The following is a 16,496-nucleotide window of genomic DNA, read 5'->3' as shown; positions in this document are numbered from 1 at the left end:
AGAAGGAAAGCCACAACAATAGGTAAGTTTACTTCAGGGATCCTGGTATAGTGAAGATCCGCTTAGTTAGCGCACCGAAGATATTTTGCATCTTTGAAGGTGCTGTACAAAAATAATGCAGTCTTCTCCTGAGCAAGAATTGGGGTAGAAGAGGTATGTTTGCTGTTTATTGTGTGAAGTACATTCTTCTTTCAATACATCCTGTTAATACTAACTAGAAATGTGGATGGGAAGGATTGTCTTATGCTTACAGAATTGGACCCTTTCACTGGGGTTCTGTTCCTAGCTCTGCTGATGGCTCCTTGTGTGACCCTGAGCATATCACAAGGGCTCAAACGACCACTGATTTGGGATGCCCCAGCTTTTGGGTGTTTAACTTGCGACCCCTGAAGTCTGGTGCTTTTTATTTGTGGTAGGTAATCAGAGGTGCTTCAACTGGAATTCAGTACCTGATTGCTCATCTATTCATGGGGATAACATCCCTGTGGCAAAAGGAAGTACTGTGCTATTAATTAAGGTGTTAGTAAGGTGGCTTATGGTCATCTGATCATGCAATGTAAGTCTCAAAAATTATTATTCATTATTAATGTAGGTATAAGGATATATTCTTTTCTCTAAACTTAATATCTTTTCTCATGTAGTTTTTATGATGAAAACAGCTCTGATCATTGGAAGTTTATTTCTTTAATTAATTGAGTTTAGTTCTTTCTGGTTTTGAGAGAACCTGTAAAAATAAGGTACTTTTGTTGTCAGTGTTTGATGAAACTTGTGACCCTTATTGTTAGCATGGACCCTATTTATGATTAGTCTGTGTGCTACGTAAAGTCATTTGCTTTGCTAGAAAATTTACCCATGTCAGTTCCATGGATAGACTTAAAGTAGCAAATTGTAAGGTTTGCATAACTAAAACTCATCCCTGTCTCTGAACTGACATTATCCTGCCTTAATTCTTATTAGACTGATTTGCCTGTCCTTAGTGCAAGTGTAGAATCAAATATGGAGATCATGTTTGGTTAGCGGCAGCCTGATCACTTTGAAAAGTACTCTTGTCTGTCTGCGTGAACAAGAGAAGGCCTAAAACAAGGAGAAATACAGGGGACCAGAAATGGGCAAGAAGAAACCTCTTTGCATTCTTTCTCATTTAGAACTGATAGTCCATAACATTTCAGATTGTGTGTTTAAGCTCTAGGTAAAGAGTTTCTCTATGTCTAACATAAAGTTCTGTGTCGGCCACCATGCAACTTGAAGGAGCAATCATTTATTCTCAAGCATGCAATTACTTGAACCGGCAAGGTTACGTATTAGGACATTCAAAACTGGCTTAAATCTGACTTGTAAACTACAAGGAATTGTTTAGCTCCAATAACTCATAAAGTGATTAAACAATTTCCCTCACAGCAATGCTCTGTGAAAATGTACACCTGAATGTGGCACTTCTATTTCTGCACACTGAGAATTAATCTTGTTTTCAGGAGTACTGCAGAAGTACAGAAGGCAACAGAAGGCCATATAAAAATGTTCCTAAAACTTCATGGAATGCTTTGTGACTTCAGCAAAGTAGGATTTCTCCTCCCCCCCACAAAAGAGAAAAAAGCCCAACCAAACTCAATTGTATGATCACCATTCAAGTTTTCACATAATAGTTTGTATTTCTTCTACTGCAGTGGTTCTCTGTAGGTTCCATCCAGGGACAACCTCCTTCCTGCCCCTCCCAAATACACCAATTAGCTGGGGTTCTAGGACCCCTCTCCAATTTAGCAATATAGGAAGGGGGCAAAGTGGTCCTACCACCTTGACTCATGTTCATTGAGAACCCATGTTTTACAGAACCCTCCTTTTCATTTGACCACCAAATATTGTGGGGTTAAGACTCCTCATTGTACTGACATTACATTCAATGAGCATTTAGCTGCTGTAAGAAATACAAGAACACTGCTACTAATTCATTGGTTGCAGGATATTTTACCAATTAGAATTGCTTTAACATTTAGGACTCTTGGTAAGTGAATATTACAATTGGGGATGTTAAAATGAGAACCCCACACACTTATTTACTCTAGATGTCTCAATGTACCCTTATCTGTAATCTTAGTACAATGTGTTTGTGAAATAATTTTAAAACCTATTGGAACTACTTGCCTGTATTTACCTGCAGTGGAAACCTGCATGAACATAATGAGAGATAACTTTGGTCTTGTTTCCTATTTTAGCTGAGCAGAGTCAGAACAAATCAGACAAAACAAAGAACAGTTGGGTGAACAATGTCAATAAGGAAGTTTCTGTCCCAGCAGAGCTATCTGGTATCAGGGAAGAGACAGAAGAAGGGGAAGTGAAATCCAATCAAAGGTAAGAAAGTGTTCTCTGAGATGGAGTCAGTAACTTGACTTTTTGTGTATTAATTAGGGCCGCGTATAATTTGTGACTCGTGTGTTTCCTTTTTCAGCATTTCACCTAAATATTTCTGGCATTTAATGCAAGGGGACTTTCAAGCCCTGAAAACATCACATTGTCATCAAATTGCAGTGGTCTGCCAACACTTACTCAGACTGGCCTGGAAATTCACATCTGCAGTAGCTTGACATGTCATGGTTTGTGCATTCAGATGTTCCTGGAAGCACCATGACTGCCATCTTTAGCAACTTTCACTCTGAGGAGACAAGCCAGGGGTTTATAAAACACAGTCTCACACGTGTTCACGTAAACACACACCATAGGACAGGTGGAGACTGGAAGCTGCCTTGGATGTATGCAGTCTGGGTTGATTTCCAGAAGTGACTCAGGGATCTTCCATTCTCCAGTTAGGATAATGGGCCAGACTGAGGTGCCAAGGTCCTGGCAGCCACAAATAGCAGGGTAGCAGCCACTGGATTTTTCCATTGAGTGTAATAGATAGTAGGAGGTGGCTTAATTGAGAGCAGTTTCCTGTTACTTTGGTGCTGCTAGCATGACTGTGAGCAGATTTGGGACTAGATCAGGAGTATAGAATACTCAATCTGATGCCAGCACCCTGAGACTTCTGGACCAATGGTGAAGCAATTCCCAGGATAGAATTTTTTCTATTGAGAACATCCTGTCCAAGACATTCACAAAATTAGACAGGTTGAGAATCCCCGATAATTTCAACTGTCGTGGTAAAGCCTGGAGAGAGGTGGGCTCGGAGATGCCCAGGACTTGACCTATAGAGGTATAGAGGACTTGTCAGGTTTTTTTGTTTTTTGTTGTTTGTTTTTTTTTTTTTAAATCATCTCCACCTATTCCATTGATAGCTGGAAATGAATTGGAATGATCATTAGAGTGAAAGTGAAATATAGTCTCTTTGTGAGACACCCACAGAATGCAGTAATCCAGTTCAGAGGTGACAGGAACATGGAAAGCTGTAGCACAGAGGTCCCCAAATGGTGGGGCATCCCCCAAGGGGGGCACAGAGGAATGTTCAGGGCGTATTTGACTGGGGCCTGGGCCAGCCCCCCGGGGGGGGGGCAGAGAGGGAGTGCCATCCAGCTCCACTCCTGCCCCCACCACCAGCTGTGGGCTTGGCCCCCTTACCCCGTCTGTGGCTCTGCTCCCGGTTCCAGGGGGTGGGAGGGCGGACGGGGTAAGTGGGGATGTGAGGTAAAAAGTTTGGGGACCTTTGCTATAGAGGTCTCCATTTGAAAAGAAAGGTGACAATCTTGAAGCTAAACACAAACAGAAAAAATTGCTCTTACCTGCCACTTGTACATTGATCCTCCAGAAACAGCTGAGGAACCAACAAAACCTCTAGACTGGGAGCCAAAGTAACCAAAGGTGAGCGTAATCTGTCAATTGAAAGGGCAGCTATTACCTCCAGCATGGCTCGGTGGGTAGGATGCTGGACTTGAGACTCAGGAGACCTGCATTCTATTCCTGGTTGTACTGTTGACCAGTTGTCACAATGAGCAAGCAGTTTTATCTCTGTGTGTTTCCCCTCCAAGCTCTTATCTGCCTTGTATTGATTAAGCTCATTGTAACAGACAAAGCCTGCTACAAATTTGTATTGTGCACAGCATAATGCAGCCCTCATCTAGGTTGGGGGTGCTACCATAATACAAACAATAATTCTTCTGAATGTTTTCTCTCAGTCTGTCAATGTTAACTTAATCTACTCTGGGTTGATCTTCAAACAGTTATTTTAAATCCAAGAGAGTGGGCCAGTTGAGCGATTGCACTGACTAGGTCCAATGGAAAAATATGTAAAGCTGAATATCTGTCTGCTGATGACTCTACAGCCCACGCCATCTGTATCTGCTAGCAGCCTCGGCTACAGATTAAACAAGAGAGATTACAGAATAGAATTCTGAAAAGAACAGTTGTTCAAGTTGTTAGCCGATGGCCAAGGATGTTTGGTGAGGTGCCAGCTATGCCCGTTTTATACCATCCGTGACTTTAATCGCTAGGACGCACTGTCCCTTCGCGGCGGGCAGCCCGGGCTAGGCTGACGGATGCCCCAAGGTCCTAACCACCCGTGACTTTAACTGCTAGAGCTCAGAGTTCCTTCGCAGTGGGCAGTCAGGATTGACTGACAGGCGCCCCAAGAGTTTGCCCCGTGGAGGCGGCACAACTCAACGCTAGGCTCTTAGTACTCTCACCTAATGGCCAGGCTTTATAGCCAAAACGGCTGAGGTTCTTTAATTGTGTTGGCTGCTTTACAGTAAACCAGAGAAACAAGTCAGGCTTATGCACAAATGGTTACCAAAATTTATTAAACTAGATTCTAATCATGTGGTTACAAAATTGCTAGTGCCTACTTATTTAAATGTAGAGATGTTACACACACAAACAAGTTACAAAACTGAAGCTACAATCCCAAAGAAAGAAAACAAAGTATAGAGCTCTATTTCAAAATATGTGTACACTAAAGATAGGAGATCAGGTGTGGGTGCTTCTTACCCTCCTTGCATCTCTCGATTCCAGTGGTGCCAAGCCAGGATCGGTCACTCAATTCCGCGGAAAGATGAATAAGGGACAAGGCTTAGGGACCCTCTTAGCTGCAGAAGCCTTGGGAGGCTGTCACTTATCTGACCAGCAGATAGATAGTGAAAAGCACTCAAAAATCATGGTGCTGTAGGTCCCCTACTTATACCTCTGTACTCCTTTATTCTCTTTCTCCTTTCTTATGCCAAATTGGGGCTGGTCTGTCTGGGCGACGCCAGCTCTTGCAAGAGTAGTTGACACTTGCAAGGGAGAGAAACAATAAGTGTTGACTACTGGACATTCCTTTTATTAGGGTAAATATTTTCCCACCTAGGATGTTGGTGTGTGTGCATCATGCTATTTAGTAGGGGCTAAGAGCCATGTCTGTCACAGCGCCTCTGCCTGCTGTGAGCCTAATCGTTGTATGTGTTCCCAGAGGCACATTGTAGCAGCACACCTGTGCTTCTCACAGCTTCAAAGGCTGTGCTGGAATTCATGTTAAGTGCCCTGTTGTTTTGGCTTCCGTTTCCCAGCAGTGCTGGTCTGAGGTGGGGGGGGGGGGGCGGCTGGCTGTCTGGCTACACAAGTGCAGCTCCATCTCCCACTTTCATGGCCTGCAGATATGGTGTCGGCCCAAGTGGTCAGTTGCACCAAAGGTTACTGATGGGTCTAACAAATTCATCACGGATACCTGATCTTTGCCTGTCTCCAAAAAGGAGATCATTGTCCAGTGAAACCAGAATAGTCTGTGTCATACTCAGACCTAAAACCAGACTGAAAAGGGTCAAATAAATTTGAGGAATGATAATGCCAGAGCTGCTTTGTCACTGCAATTCTCCCCCAATAATTAAGTTTAACAGCGGTGATAGGTATCTGCTCCACAGACCATCTTAATTAAGAGATGTATTGAAGGTTGCTGCTAAAATTGACATTGTTAGCTACTGTACTTAGTTTTCTTCAATTGGTTCTTAGCATTAAAAGATGAATAACAAATTATTTATCACTTATGGAGAGTACTGGATAGCTGCTGCTTTTCCTTTTTCATGTTGTTTAATCATAAAAGCTTATTCCACAACTTCTCAAATGCTAACCTGTGTAGCCCACTTCTGTTAATTGTACAGTCATCATGGAAAGCAAAACTATATTCTGAAACTGACAAAAGCCTTGTGCATTACTACTTGTACCATCACAATGTGGATCACTTGTTGGTCAGGTACCTGCTATGGGACTGACTGAAAGGACAAGTTTTGGCAAGAAACTGCCAGGAGAACCTCTAACAATATTTAGTGATATGTCAAACTTAACTATTTTTTTTTTCTTTTTTAAGCAAGTAAGCTGCTATCTCAACATTTTTTAAAAGCTATTGGTTATTCCCTAAATGCTCACTGCAACAACCTATGGTATTTAGTTTTTTTTTTCTTTCTGTATGGTTGTAAAGGGCTAGTTCTGAAAGCAGCTGTAACTGGTTCACATATTGTAGAGTTGTTTTTCTGTAGGGGGTAGGGGAAGATCTTAATGACCTTTTTATTTCAGGTCCTAGTTCCAAACTAGTGTGAAGCTGAATAAATTTTACAACCCATATCGTTTACTGCTCCAGCCATGTCAGAAAATGTCATTCTGTTTTAGACACGTTCAGAGTAAAGGAACTTGCCTTTGCCCTGTGTCCTTCAGTGGGGAACATAGGCCTGTAATTCCTATTTACACTGCAATTCCACTGGCTAGAGAGCTGTCCAATTCACACAGCAGTTGAACTAGTTATAATACTCGGCACTTAAATAGCACCTTCCATTTTTCAATTGTTGTGTATTACAGCTGATTTCAGAGACTGGACTAGAATTCAAGGTTTTCTAGCTCCCACATCATGATGTCACTTCTACAGAAAACTTATACAGTACAGAATGGCTAATGGAAGTGTTTGGAGACCGAACCCAGAGAATGAATTGCAATATGTAGGCCGAAGCCCAGTATTTAATTTCACATTTATGTAACATAGATGCAAACACCAACTCCTGCCCTCCAGAATGTGCAGCTAAAGCAAGGGAAAGTAGCAGTGATAGTTTAAGTGATATAGTGCAGTTTTATCACCCAAGTTTTTATTTTTTCTATATATGAGGCAAGCACACAGAACACTGAATTGGGGAAAAATGCAGGGAGAGACCAACTCTTTAAAAATGGCCTTTTCTTCTGTCCCCTGTAGGGTGGACTTCTTCTGAAATACTGTTCTGACTTAACTGTGTGCCCACTCCTAATGGCAACAGTTGATCAATAGCAGCCAGGAAAAGCCAGTTCCAGGGCTGCTGGATTAGTGTGATGAGAGATTAACAGCCTACATAGGGTGCTAGGAGGGGTAAACCTGTATATTGGAAGCATTCGGTTCAGTCTTCAAAGACAGTAGATCCTTGAAGAAGTGTTCTCCTTATGTATTTCAGAATGGAAGGAAGGGGCAACTGACTGTTGGTCTCTCAGACATGGCTGTAATCAAAAATGTGAACCTAGTGTAATTCTGGAATCTCTTTGCAGGGTAATAGGGTAAATGTTTCAAAAACACCAGAGCCATTTTCAAAAGTAGATTCGGCATTTAGCTAAAGTGTGACTGACAGCCAATGGGACTTAGGCTCCTCAGTTGCTAGGGTGCTTTTGAAAATGCTGCTACTTTTTTAATGATGGCAATCACCATTTTTTGGGTAGAGAATGGTGCAGGCTACAGGCCCAGTCTTCAGTGTTTACATAGGCAAAACAATGGTTGACTTCAGGATCTGGCCCTGAGCATTTCTGGGGGAGATGTAGGTAGGAAATGTAAAATCAAATCCCTAAACCTTATTTTTGGTTACTGTTATTGAGACAAACTGCACTTATGACCATGAATGACTTAGGAAGGATCAATCCTTTTCATTGGGAGAACTCCCTGGATAAGGACCGAGGGCCAAATTCTGCTCTGACTAGTGAACACATCAGGGTCAGTGGCATTACTTTGGGTCTAGTCTGGACTTAATAAGAGCAGAATATGGATCTTTAGGTTTGGACACTGATGCTGTAGGGTGGTGCTCCTTTTTTTTTTCACTTTTTAATGACTAACTCCAATATAACCAAGCTGTAACCAGTGCTTGTCTTGGTGTTTAAATTCCCATGATACTTTCTCTTGCATATCATAACCTTTGTGAGCTGGGTGTGTGAAGTGTGTTTTTGGGGGTGTAACCTTCCACAGAAGGAATTTCAACAGAATGACTCAATCTGTCAATATTTTGTCTGTCTGACGAAACATTCCATCCGTAGATTGAGAGTGTAAAATATGCCACATAAGGAAGGGTAGAGTTCAGGTTCTCTCTTCTATGTTCTGAATCATTGTGTAAAAAATCAGTTTCTTAATCCTGAAAAGGCTCTCTGGGCTGATAAATTACACTGTCTGCGAACACTAATCCTAGAGTCTCTTATGTTCAAATCAGCTGCCCCAAAACTTACTCTTAAAATGCAAATGAGCTTTAGTATGTCCAAAAGGGGCTAGATCTCCTGCTTATCCACTTAACAGGTACAGCATGAGCAACAGCAGCAGTTGAGACTTCCCCACATACACTTGCCATTGTGGCCTATCCCTGATTTTGGAGGACTCACCTCTAAGGTCAGATGAGTTCGCTTTGTGCCCTCTCAATCCTTGACCTATTGGCTGAGCCTGCCAGCAAGGGGCACCCCAATTCTGGGATGTTTCTTGTGAGGGTGACAGGGACTAATTCACAGGCTGCTGAACATACTTGTTACTGACCTGGGTTGGATTTGAGCTATTGCCATAGATTCATAGAAGTTTAAAGATGGGAAAAGACCTCCTAACAAGGTTGTCTAGTCAATCTCCTGCCAATATAGGATTGTGCCCTACAACCTGTTTTCCAAATCTTTGTCCATCTTCTGTGACTAAGTCCCACTTCTGTCTCTTTAGGGTCTCCTCTAAGGAGGAGTTACAAAATCACATGGAATAAGGAAATCTTTTCCTCTTATAACCTTCCCCTTATAAACTCCTTCTCTCTTTCTCTGCTCTCCATTTGTAGGCATTTTATTGCTGTTACCATAGCGCAGTGGTCTCCAACCTTTCTACGCACAAGACCGGCCTCTGGGCTGGGGCCAAGGGGTCTGCAGTGTGGGAAGGGGCTGTGGGCTGAGCCTGGGGTAGGGAGTTGGGGTGCAGGGGGGGATGAGAGGTTCAAGCTCTGGGAGGGATTTTGGGTGCCGGAGGGGGCTCCAAGCTGGGGCAGAGTGTTGGGGTTCAGGAGGGGATATGGGGTGCTGGCTCCGGGAGGGGGCTCAGGGCTGGGAGTTGGGGTGCGGGTTCCTGCCTGGTGGCACTTACCTCGGGCAGCTCCTGGTTGGCTGCACAGCAGGGCTAAGAGAGGCTCCCTGCCTACACCGGCCCCACACCACTCCTGGAAGGGGCCAGTGTGCTGCTGTGGCCCCTGGGGTGCAGGGCACATGGCTCCATGTGCTGCCCCTCTCTGCAGGCACTGCCCCTGCAACTCCCATTGGCCACAGTTCCCCATTCCTGGCCAATGGGAGCTGTTGGGGCAGTGCTTGCAGACAGAAACAGCGTGCAGAGACCCCTGCCCTCCTTTCTGCTGGGGCCGCGGGGATATGCTGGCTGCTTCCAGGAGCAGCGGGGGGCTGGAACAGGCAGGGAGCCTACCTTAGCAGCAGCCCCGCTGCACTGCCAGACTTTTAGCAGCCAGAGATTGCGATTGATTGGGAGTCTCCAGGATCGACCAGTCAATCGTGTTCAACTGGTTGGTGACCACTGCCGTAGCGTTACCTAAGCATGTTACCAAAATGACTTGGTATATTGATTCTAGCAGGGGAGCTGGACTCTTGCTCCACCCAGCACTGTCCCTAGCTTTCTGTGGGTATATCTACACAGCAGTGTAAGCCTGGGCTCGAACGTAACCCCCTTGCGTCCACACCCAATGTGCTAACCTAGGGCTCAGACCTAGGGTCCCTGCATCCTGAAGGGTTGGAGGGTCCAGGCCTGTGTTAAGCTGGGACCTTGGGTCTGAGTTCTATTGCTTTTCTGTGTGCATGTGGCCCTGGTTGACTCAGGTCCCTGCAGTCGGCCGGATCTATCTGAGTTCCCACCCCCAGAGGAACTGGGCTGTAGGCAGGCAACCATCGCAGCAGCCAGAAGCGCCATTACTGCCTGGTGGTGCTCACCCTTCCTGCTCCTCTCACAGCAGCAGCTTCTCCTTGCTGCTGTGTGGAACTTGCCTGGAGCAGGGAGCAAAGCTGACAGGTGGGAAGCTGCGCCCGACTGCCATGATGTTGGGGGTCATCCCTCCCCTGGCCGTGCTGAGCTGGAAGCTCTGCTGCTCCCTCTCCCTGCAGGGCAGCCACTTAGTCCCCACTCCACTCTCTGGCCCTTGCTTTGGGATCCCCCCTCCACTCCCTGTGCGTGCAGGGGCACCTGGACCGTGTGCACTCTCAGGGTGGTGAGTGGGAGCCAGCCCCAAAACCTCCCTGCAGACAGCTCTTTATCTATGATGGCTTCCACCTATTGAAAATAGCTGCTGCTTCTTATCCCTGGCCTGATTACATAACCTCAGAATGGGATGATAAACTTAATTTTTAAAAAAATATCTTCAGAAATTACTACTTAAAAACAATCCGCTCTCCCATCCCTTGCTGTTTAATTTCTCCTTAACTATAGTGCAACCAACCACTCGAGCATGTTTAATGAATTTATTTTGGCTCTGAAAACTGTATTCTGTAATATTTTATCTGAAAGGAAGACTTCAAATGTAGTAGACGAGGCACATAAACGGTTGTAGGGATGGTAAACAGCCTCTATGCCAAGAGTGGCAGTCTTCCATAAACAAAGAGAACAGATTGAACAGAAGAACCTCACATTTTGATGTTGGTTTTTTTTATAAGCATATGGCAGCTTAATTTTCACTTCTGCAGCCTTAAAGCAACGTGCTGGTTTCACACTAAGTAACTTGCTGTTGTTATCTTGCAGTTCTAATGCACTGGACACAACCTTAGACAAACCACAGGAAAGCTCAAAGAAGGTAGCCGTGTCACCAGGAAAGGTAGGTTCAGCATTGGTATGCTAAGGATGACTTTTTAAAGCTATTCTCTTGCCACTTCGCTGCTCCACTAAAAACCAGGAAGAATTTGGACAGAAGAATAAAAACTTGAGGATGTTGCACGAGGTATAAAATGATGGATTGATTCCTGTTCAGTATGTTTGTGTGGCAGAGAGAAAATCTTCATCCTTTACGTATATGTAGCAAATATCAACATCTTCACCCTCCTGAGAAAATTGCCTCCATTTTGCTTTGTTCCAGTTTCACTTGAACCTTCTCATAGGTCCAGGGGTGAAAGTAACTTAAAGGACTTATGGGTACTCCGGAGTCCTGGGCAGGGGGGCGTGGCCTCAACTGGAAGAGGCGGGCCGGGCCCTTTAAATCAAGATTTAAAGACCCCAGGGCTCCAGCTGTGGCTGGGAGCTCTGGGGCCTTTAAATCACCCCCAGAGCTACCAGCTGCAGAGGCGGCTGGGAGCCCCGGAGCTCAGGGACGATTTAAAGGGCCCCAGGTTCCAACTGCAGCGGAGCGCTGCACCCTTTAAATCACCGCCGGAGCCCTGCCACCGGTACCCTGGGGCTCCGGCAGCGGGGCTCGGGGGGCCCTTTAAAGGGCCAGGGGTTCCGGCCGCTGCGGAGAGCCCTGGGCCCTTTAAAGCGCCAGCTCTACTGGCTTACTTTCACCTCTGCATAGGTCTGAATCCCTTTTGGGAGTCACAGTAGCAGAAATGAAGCTATCAAAGGGCTTGTCTTCACTACTGAGCTACATCGGTGCAGCTGTGTCGATGTAGTGCATCTAGTGAAGACGCAAGAGAGCGTCTCCCACCCACATAGCACAGCGTAGACAGCACTTTAAGTCGATGTAAACTTATGATGCTTGGGGGCAGGGAAGGGGGGTTCACGCCCCTGAGTGACATAAGTTACATCTGTAGTAGGAAAAGAGCAAACAACAAACTAACTTTTTTAAAGATATAGTTGCCAAGCAACAAAAATGCAGACTCTGCTTCTAATCCTAACCACTAACTAATATTTGAAACATGGGCTTTCCTTATTACCACATAGCAGAGTTTTAAAATAGTTAGTATAAAGTAAATGCCCTAAGTTACTAAATTAATACAACCAATTAAATTTGACTTAAGCGGTAGTGTAGACAAGCCCTAAGGGCTGGTCCTTGCTGGAAACGTACATCAGCATAGCAATGTCTCGGGGTGTGAAAAATCCACCCCTCACTCTGAGAGACGTAGTTAAGTTAGCCTAAACCCCAGTGTAGACAGTGCTAGGTTGATGAAAGAATTGTTGTCGAGCTAACTATCGTCTTGAGGGGAGGTGATTAACCACAACAGCAGGAGAATCCTGCCCGCTGCTGTAGTGTCTCTAGTGAAGTGTGCCACATCTGTGCTGCTGTGGTGTTTTAAGTATAGATGTAGCCTAGTTCAGAAAGGTGGAGTTTTCAAATGCCCTAAGTCTGTTCCCGCTGACTTCAAAGGGAACAGAGTTAGGCCAAGCACTTCTGACAATCCTTTATCGTCACTATTTTGCCATGTCCTCCGTCTGTCTTATAAAAGGCCTGCTTAAACCTTATTCTGCAGGGGTGAAATGACTGCGTTTTCATGTTTCTGTTATCACCATTAAACAGATGACATAAATTATATGTCCATTCTTTTCTAGCAAAGGAAAAATCCATTTAATGACTTCACTGCACCAGAACAGAACGTAAAAAGTAGGGACTCGGAAAGTGGAACAACTGGCCTATCTCAGATGCCAAATGAGGGTAAATAATTTTTTTTTAATTTACATGTCCTCTGTGGACTCTGAAATTCTTTGGGGTATTGTGACCAAGTTAACTGTCGCTTTCCTCACGCAATACATTTTCTAGGGGGGAAAAACCTTTTTAAAATCCTGTGATAAAGCAGGACATGGCATAATTTTACCTATTGTTTTATGAGCCTGTCTCCAGCCTGTTCTTCAAGCTGTTCATTTTAAATCTGCATGTATAAAATATGAACCCCTGAAGATATTAAGAAAACGATGTTTCACCCAAATAATCTGATCTGTCTACTCCTTTCCCTCTGCCCACACCCCAACCCTAAACCTGCATTAGGTCATCGAGAGTAGATCTATGCTGCAATTAAAAACCCACAGCTGGCTCAGGTCAGCTGACTTGGACTCATGGGGCTCAGGCTGTGGGGCTGTTTAACTATAGTATAGACCAGCGTTTCTCAAACTTTTTTGGCCACGGAACACCTGGTATATATTTATGGAACACTTCTAATATTATTTTGTAGTCGTTTAGTTTTCAAATAAAAAATTGTGGTGTTGATGCTCAAATATATTTTATAAAACAAAGCAAAAATACAAATTTAAAATAACTTGAACTAACAATTTCTAACTGGAAAGCACATATAAAGTAGTGCAAAAATCAAGTGCAAGACACTTTTTTTTAATTACGATTCTTTCACGGAACACCTATTCACATTGTGCAGAACACCAGTGTTCCGTGGAACACAGTTTGGGAAACGCTGGTATAGACATTTGGGCTGGCGCCCAAGCTGTAGGACCCTAATGTTTAAGCCCGAATGTCTACACTGCAATTAAGCAGACCCTTAGCCCGAGTTAGCTGACCCAGGCCACCCGCAGGTGTCTGTCTGCAGTGTAGACATACCAGTAGCCATCCAGCTGAGAAGGGCTGCTTCTATATTACAGCCCTCTTGGTGACTCAGCAGTTAAGAACAGTTTAAGATATTCTCTTTTCTGCCTTTGCAGCAGTCCCAATCATTGCTGCTATTGGCTCAGCAGCAGGGGATCGAGCTGGGCTCCCAACATTTGATCTCGTCCCCCTGTTGTTTCTTAGACACATAGACTTTAAGGTCAGAAAGGACCATCATGATCATCTAGTCTGACGTTCTGCACGTTGCGGGTCACAGAACCTCACCCAGCCACTTCTATAACAGACCACTAATCTGTGGTTGAGTTACTGAAGTCCTCAAATCATGATTTAAAGACTTCAAGTTACAGAGAATCCACCATTTACACTAGTTTTAACCTGCAAGTGACCCGTGCCCTATGCTGCAGAGGAAGGCGAAAAACCCCCAGGATCTTTGCCAATCTTGTTTCTTTAGTTCTGTTTTTTAGATTCCTCCCTTTCCCCAAAATATCCTTCCTAACCAAACAGGAGCTAGAAAATGATGTACCTTAATCCAGTCTTGCAAAATTGTAATGAGAGTTTGCCAACCCAGGCATGAAAATTACTGATCTGCTTTCTACCATGATGCATGCTAATGGGGTGGGGGGGGGGGCAGGGAAAGGACAAGTGTATATTACTTGCATTTTTTAAAAATACTTGTCCAGAGTTGAAAAGTTTTTACTTAGTTCCATCTGACCCTGAAAACAGTTTACAGAAATGGATAGAAGCACAAACACAAGACACAATAATATAATTGAGCTGTATAAGAACTCTGATGATTAAAGGTTTACTGTGCTCTAACTTTGACTCGTTATGTTTCTTTGCCATAGGAATGTTCTATCAGTCAGCACTCTATAATACAAACAAGTTAAATATAATATAAAGTTCGATAATCTGTCAGTTTTCCAATATACTTGTTTCAAGAGTGCGTACTTTTTATACTGCTGAATGCTTTGACTGTTAACGTTGTCTTGTCTTTTTTTGCATTGCACCCTAGAGCTGCAAGAATGTCTTCACCTTCTCTTTCCTGTGTAGAACACTTGATGTTTTGACTAAATGCATGTTCTTAAGCTTGAGATCTATATTGCAGTATGTTTTTACCCTTTCCCTTGTGTGCATGTCTTGTCTTGCAGACACACTGTCACCTTCAAAGGAGAGCCAATCCAAGAGAAACCTACTAAACAATAGGTCAGAGGAACATAGGCAGGCTTCTGGAGGACAAACTGATGAATCACAGAGAATTGCAGATCAGCCTCCTGTACCAAAAGCTAGAAAAGTCATCTACAGAATAACAGATCCCATATTGGAGAAAGATGGTTCTTTTCCCAAACCTGCTAAAAGGACTGATCGGGTTAGTGGTGCTGGTACACCACCTAGGGGCATTCTGAAACGCAGTTCAAGTTCAAGTTCCACTGATTCAGAAGTTCTTCGTGTTAATCAGATCTTTGACCATCAGAGTAAGACTGGTTTGCCGTCTTCAACTGTTCTTGAAAGAGTAGCTGAGACAAATCCTCCTGCAGAAGACCCCTCTCAAAATTCACTGGAAAGACTAAAACAGGTGAGGTTCTCTTCCAGGACAGGTACAAAACAACCTCTTCAGAGCCCCCAACTGCAATGTGGCAAAGATATAGGAGAGTTTGACTTACTGGAATCAGACTATGTTAAGAATGCAGAAAATGACACTAGTAGGTTAGATGCACTTCAAAATGAACAAACCCTCCCTGTAAAACCTCCACGCTCCCAATCCTCTGCTTCATCTGTTAATGCAACAGACAGAGATGCCTCCCAAGAAGACACATCAGCACCATATTCTTCTGATGCTAACAGGTCAAGCCTACCAGTTAATGAAACTTTACATCTTAAGACAAGTCTTCCTATGGAACCTGTAACTCCAAGAAAATCCTCCAGTAATATCTCACCAAATGTCCAGGAAGTGCAAACTGTTGACGAAACATTGTCTCAAAACATATCCAAACGGTCCCCGAATCCTGACTTGGAGTCATCCAAACACACTATTGGTAAGAGAACACCACAACACAAGTCAAATGGGTTAATACTGAGAAGGGTAAATAATAATTTTGAAAACAGGCATAAAAACCTCTGTCCATTAATATTCCAATCATGAGAGAGAGAGCTTTCTGTATTATCCAGAATATTTCTGCTTGCATACTAGTTTACCAGTTTCACACACTAAACCACTTAAGTATTTTCTAACATTCTAATGATTGTCTGACCATTCAGTCTTTGGGAATATGCTCTAATCATTGATTGGGGTTTTTGTTTTTTTTAAACAGAAACTGGTTAATAACATGTCCAGGCTAAAGTGTGGATACTCATATTTATGAGCAACAAGAGAGAGACACGGGTGGGCCAAACATATCCTTGCTCAGGCAAAACTCCTGTTTTTGAAGTTAATGGTAGCTTTGCCCGCATAAGGACTGAAGAAATTGGTCCACTATTGTCTGTTATTGGTAATAATGGAACTATAATTTGGGTTTTTTTTTAACATGTGTGATTAAATAAAAAACATGGCAGTTAAATAATGAAAAATCCACTTCTGAGTAAGAATCAAAGTGCCATAATTATAAGCAAACATAAGTGTTTCTGCATAGTGAACTTTTTGTAAGGTTGTAATTTGGACTAAGACTTTACTCGTTCATAAATTGCTCCAGTTCTGTTCTACAAGCCTATTTTCATTGCTGTGCTGCCAGTATATCAATATTCTTCCCTTGAAATATTTTTTTCAAGCTAAAAGAACAAACATATGGGATATATCTGTGTTTTAGCTTGTATAACTTGTAGTGGGGACTCGGTGGAAAATGAAGC

Source organism: Natator depressus, chromosome 1 (genome assembly GCF_965152275.1).
Source record: "Natator depressus isolate rNatDep1 chromosome 1, rNatDep2.hap1, whole genome shotgun sequence".
NCBI classification, from domain to species: Eukaryota; Metazoa; Chordata; order Testudines; family Cheloniidae; genus Natator; species Natator depressus.
Note: the sequence above shows the minus strand (reverse complement) of the source record.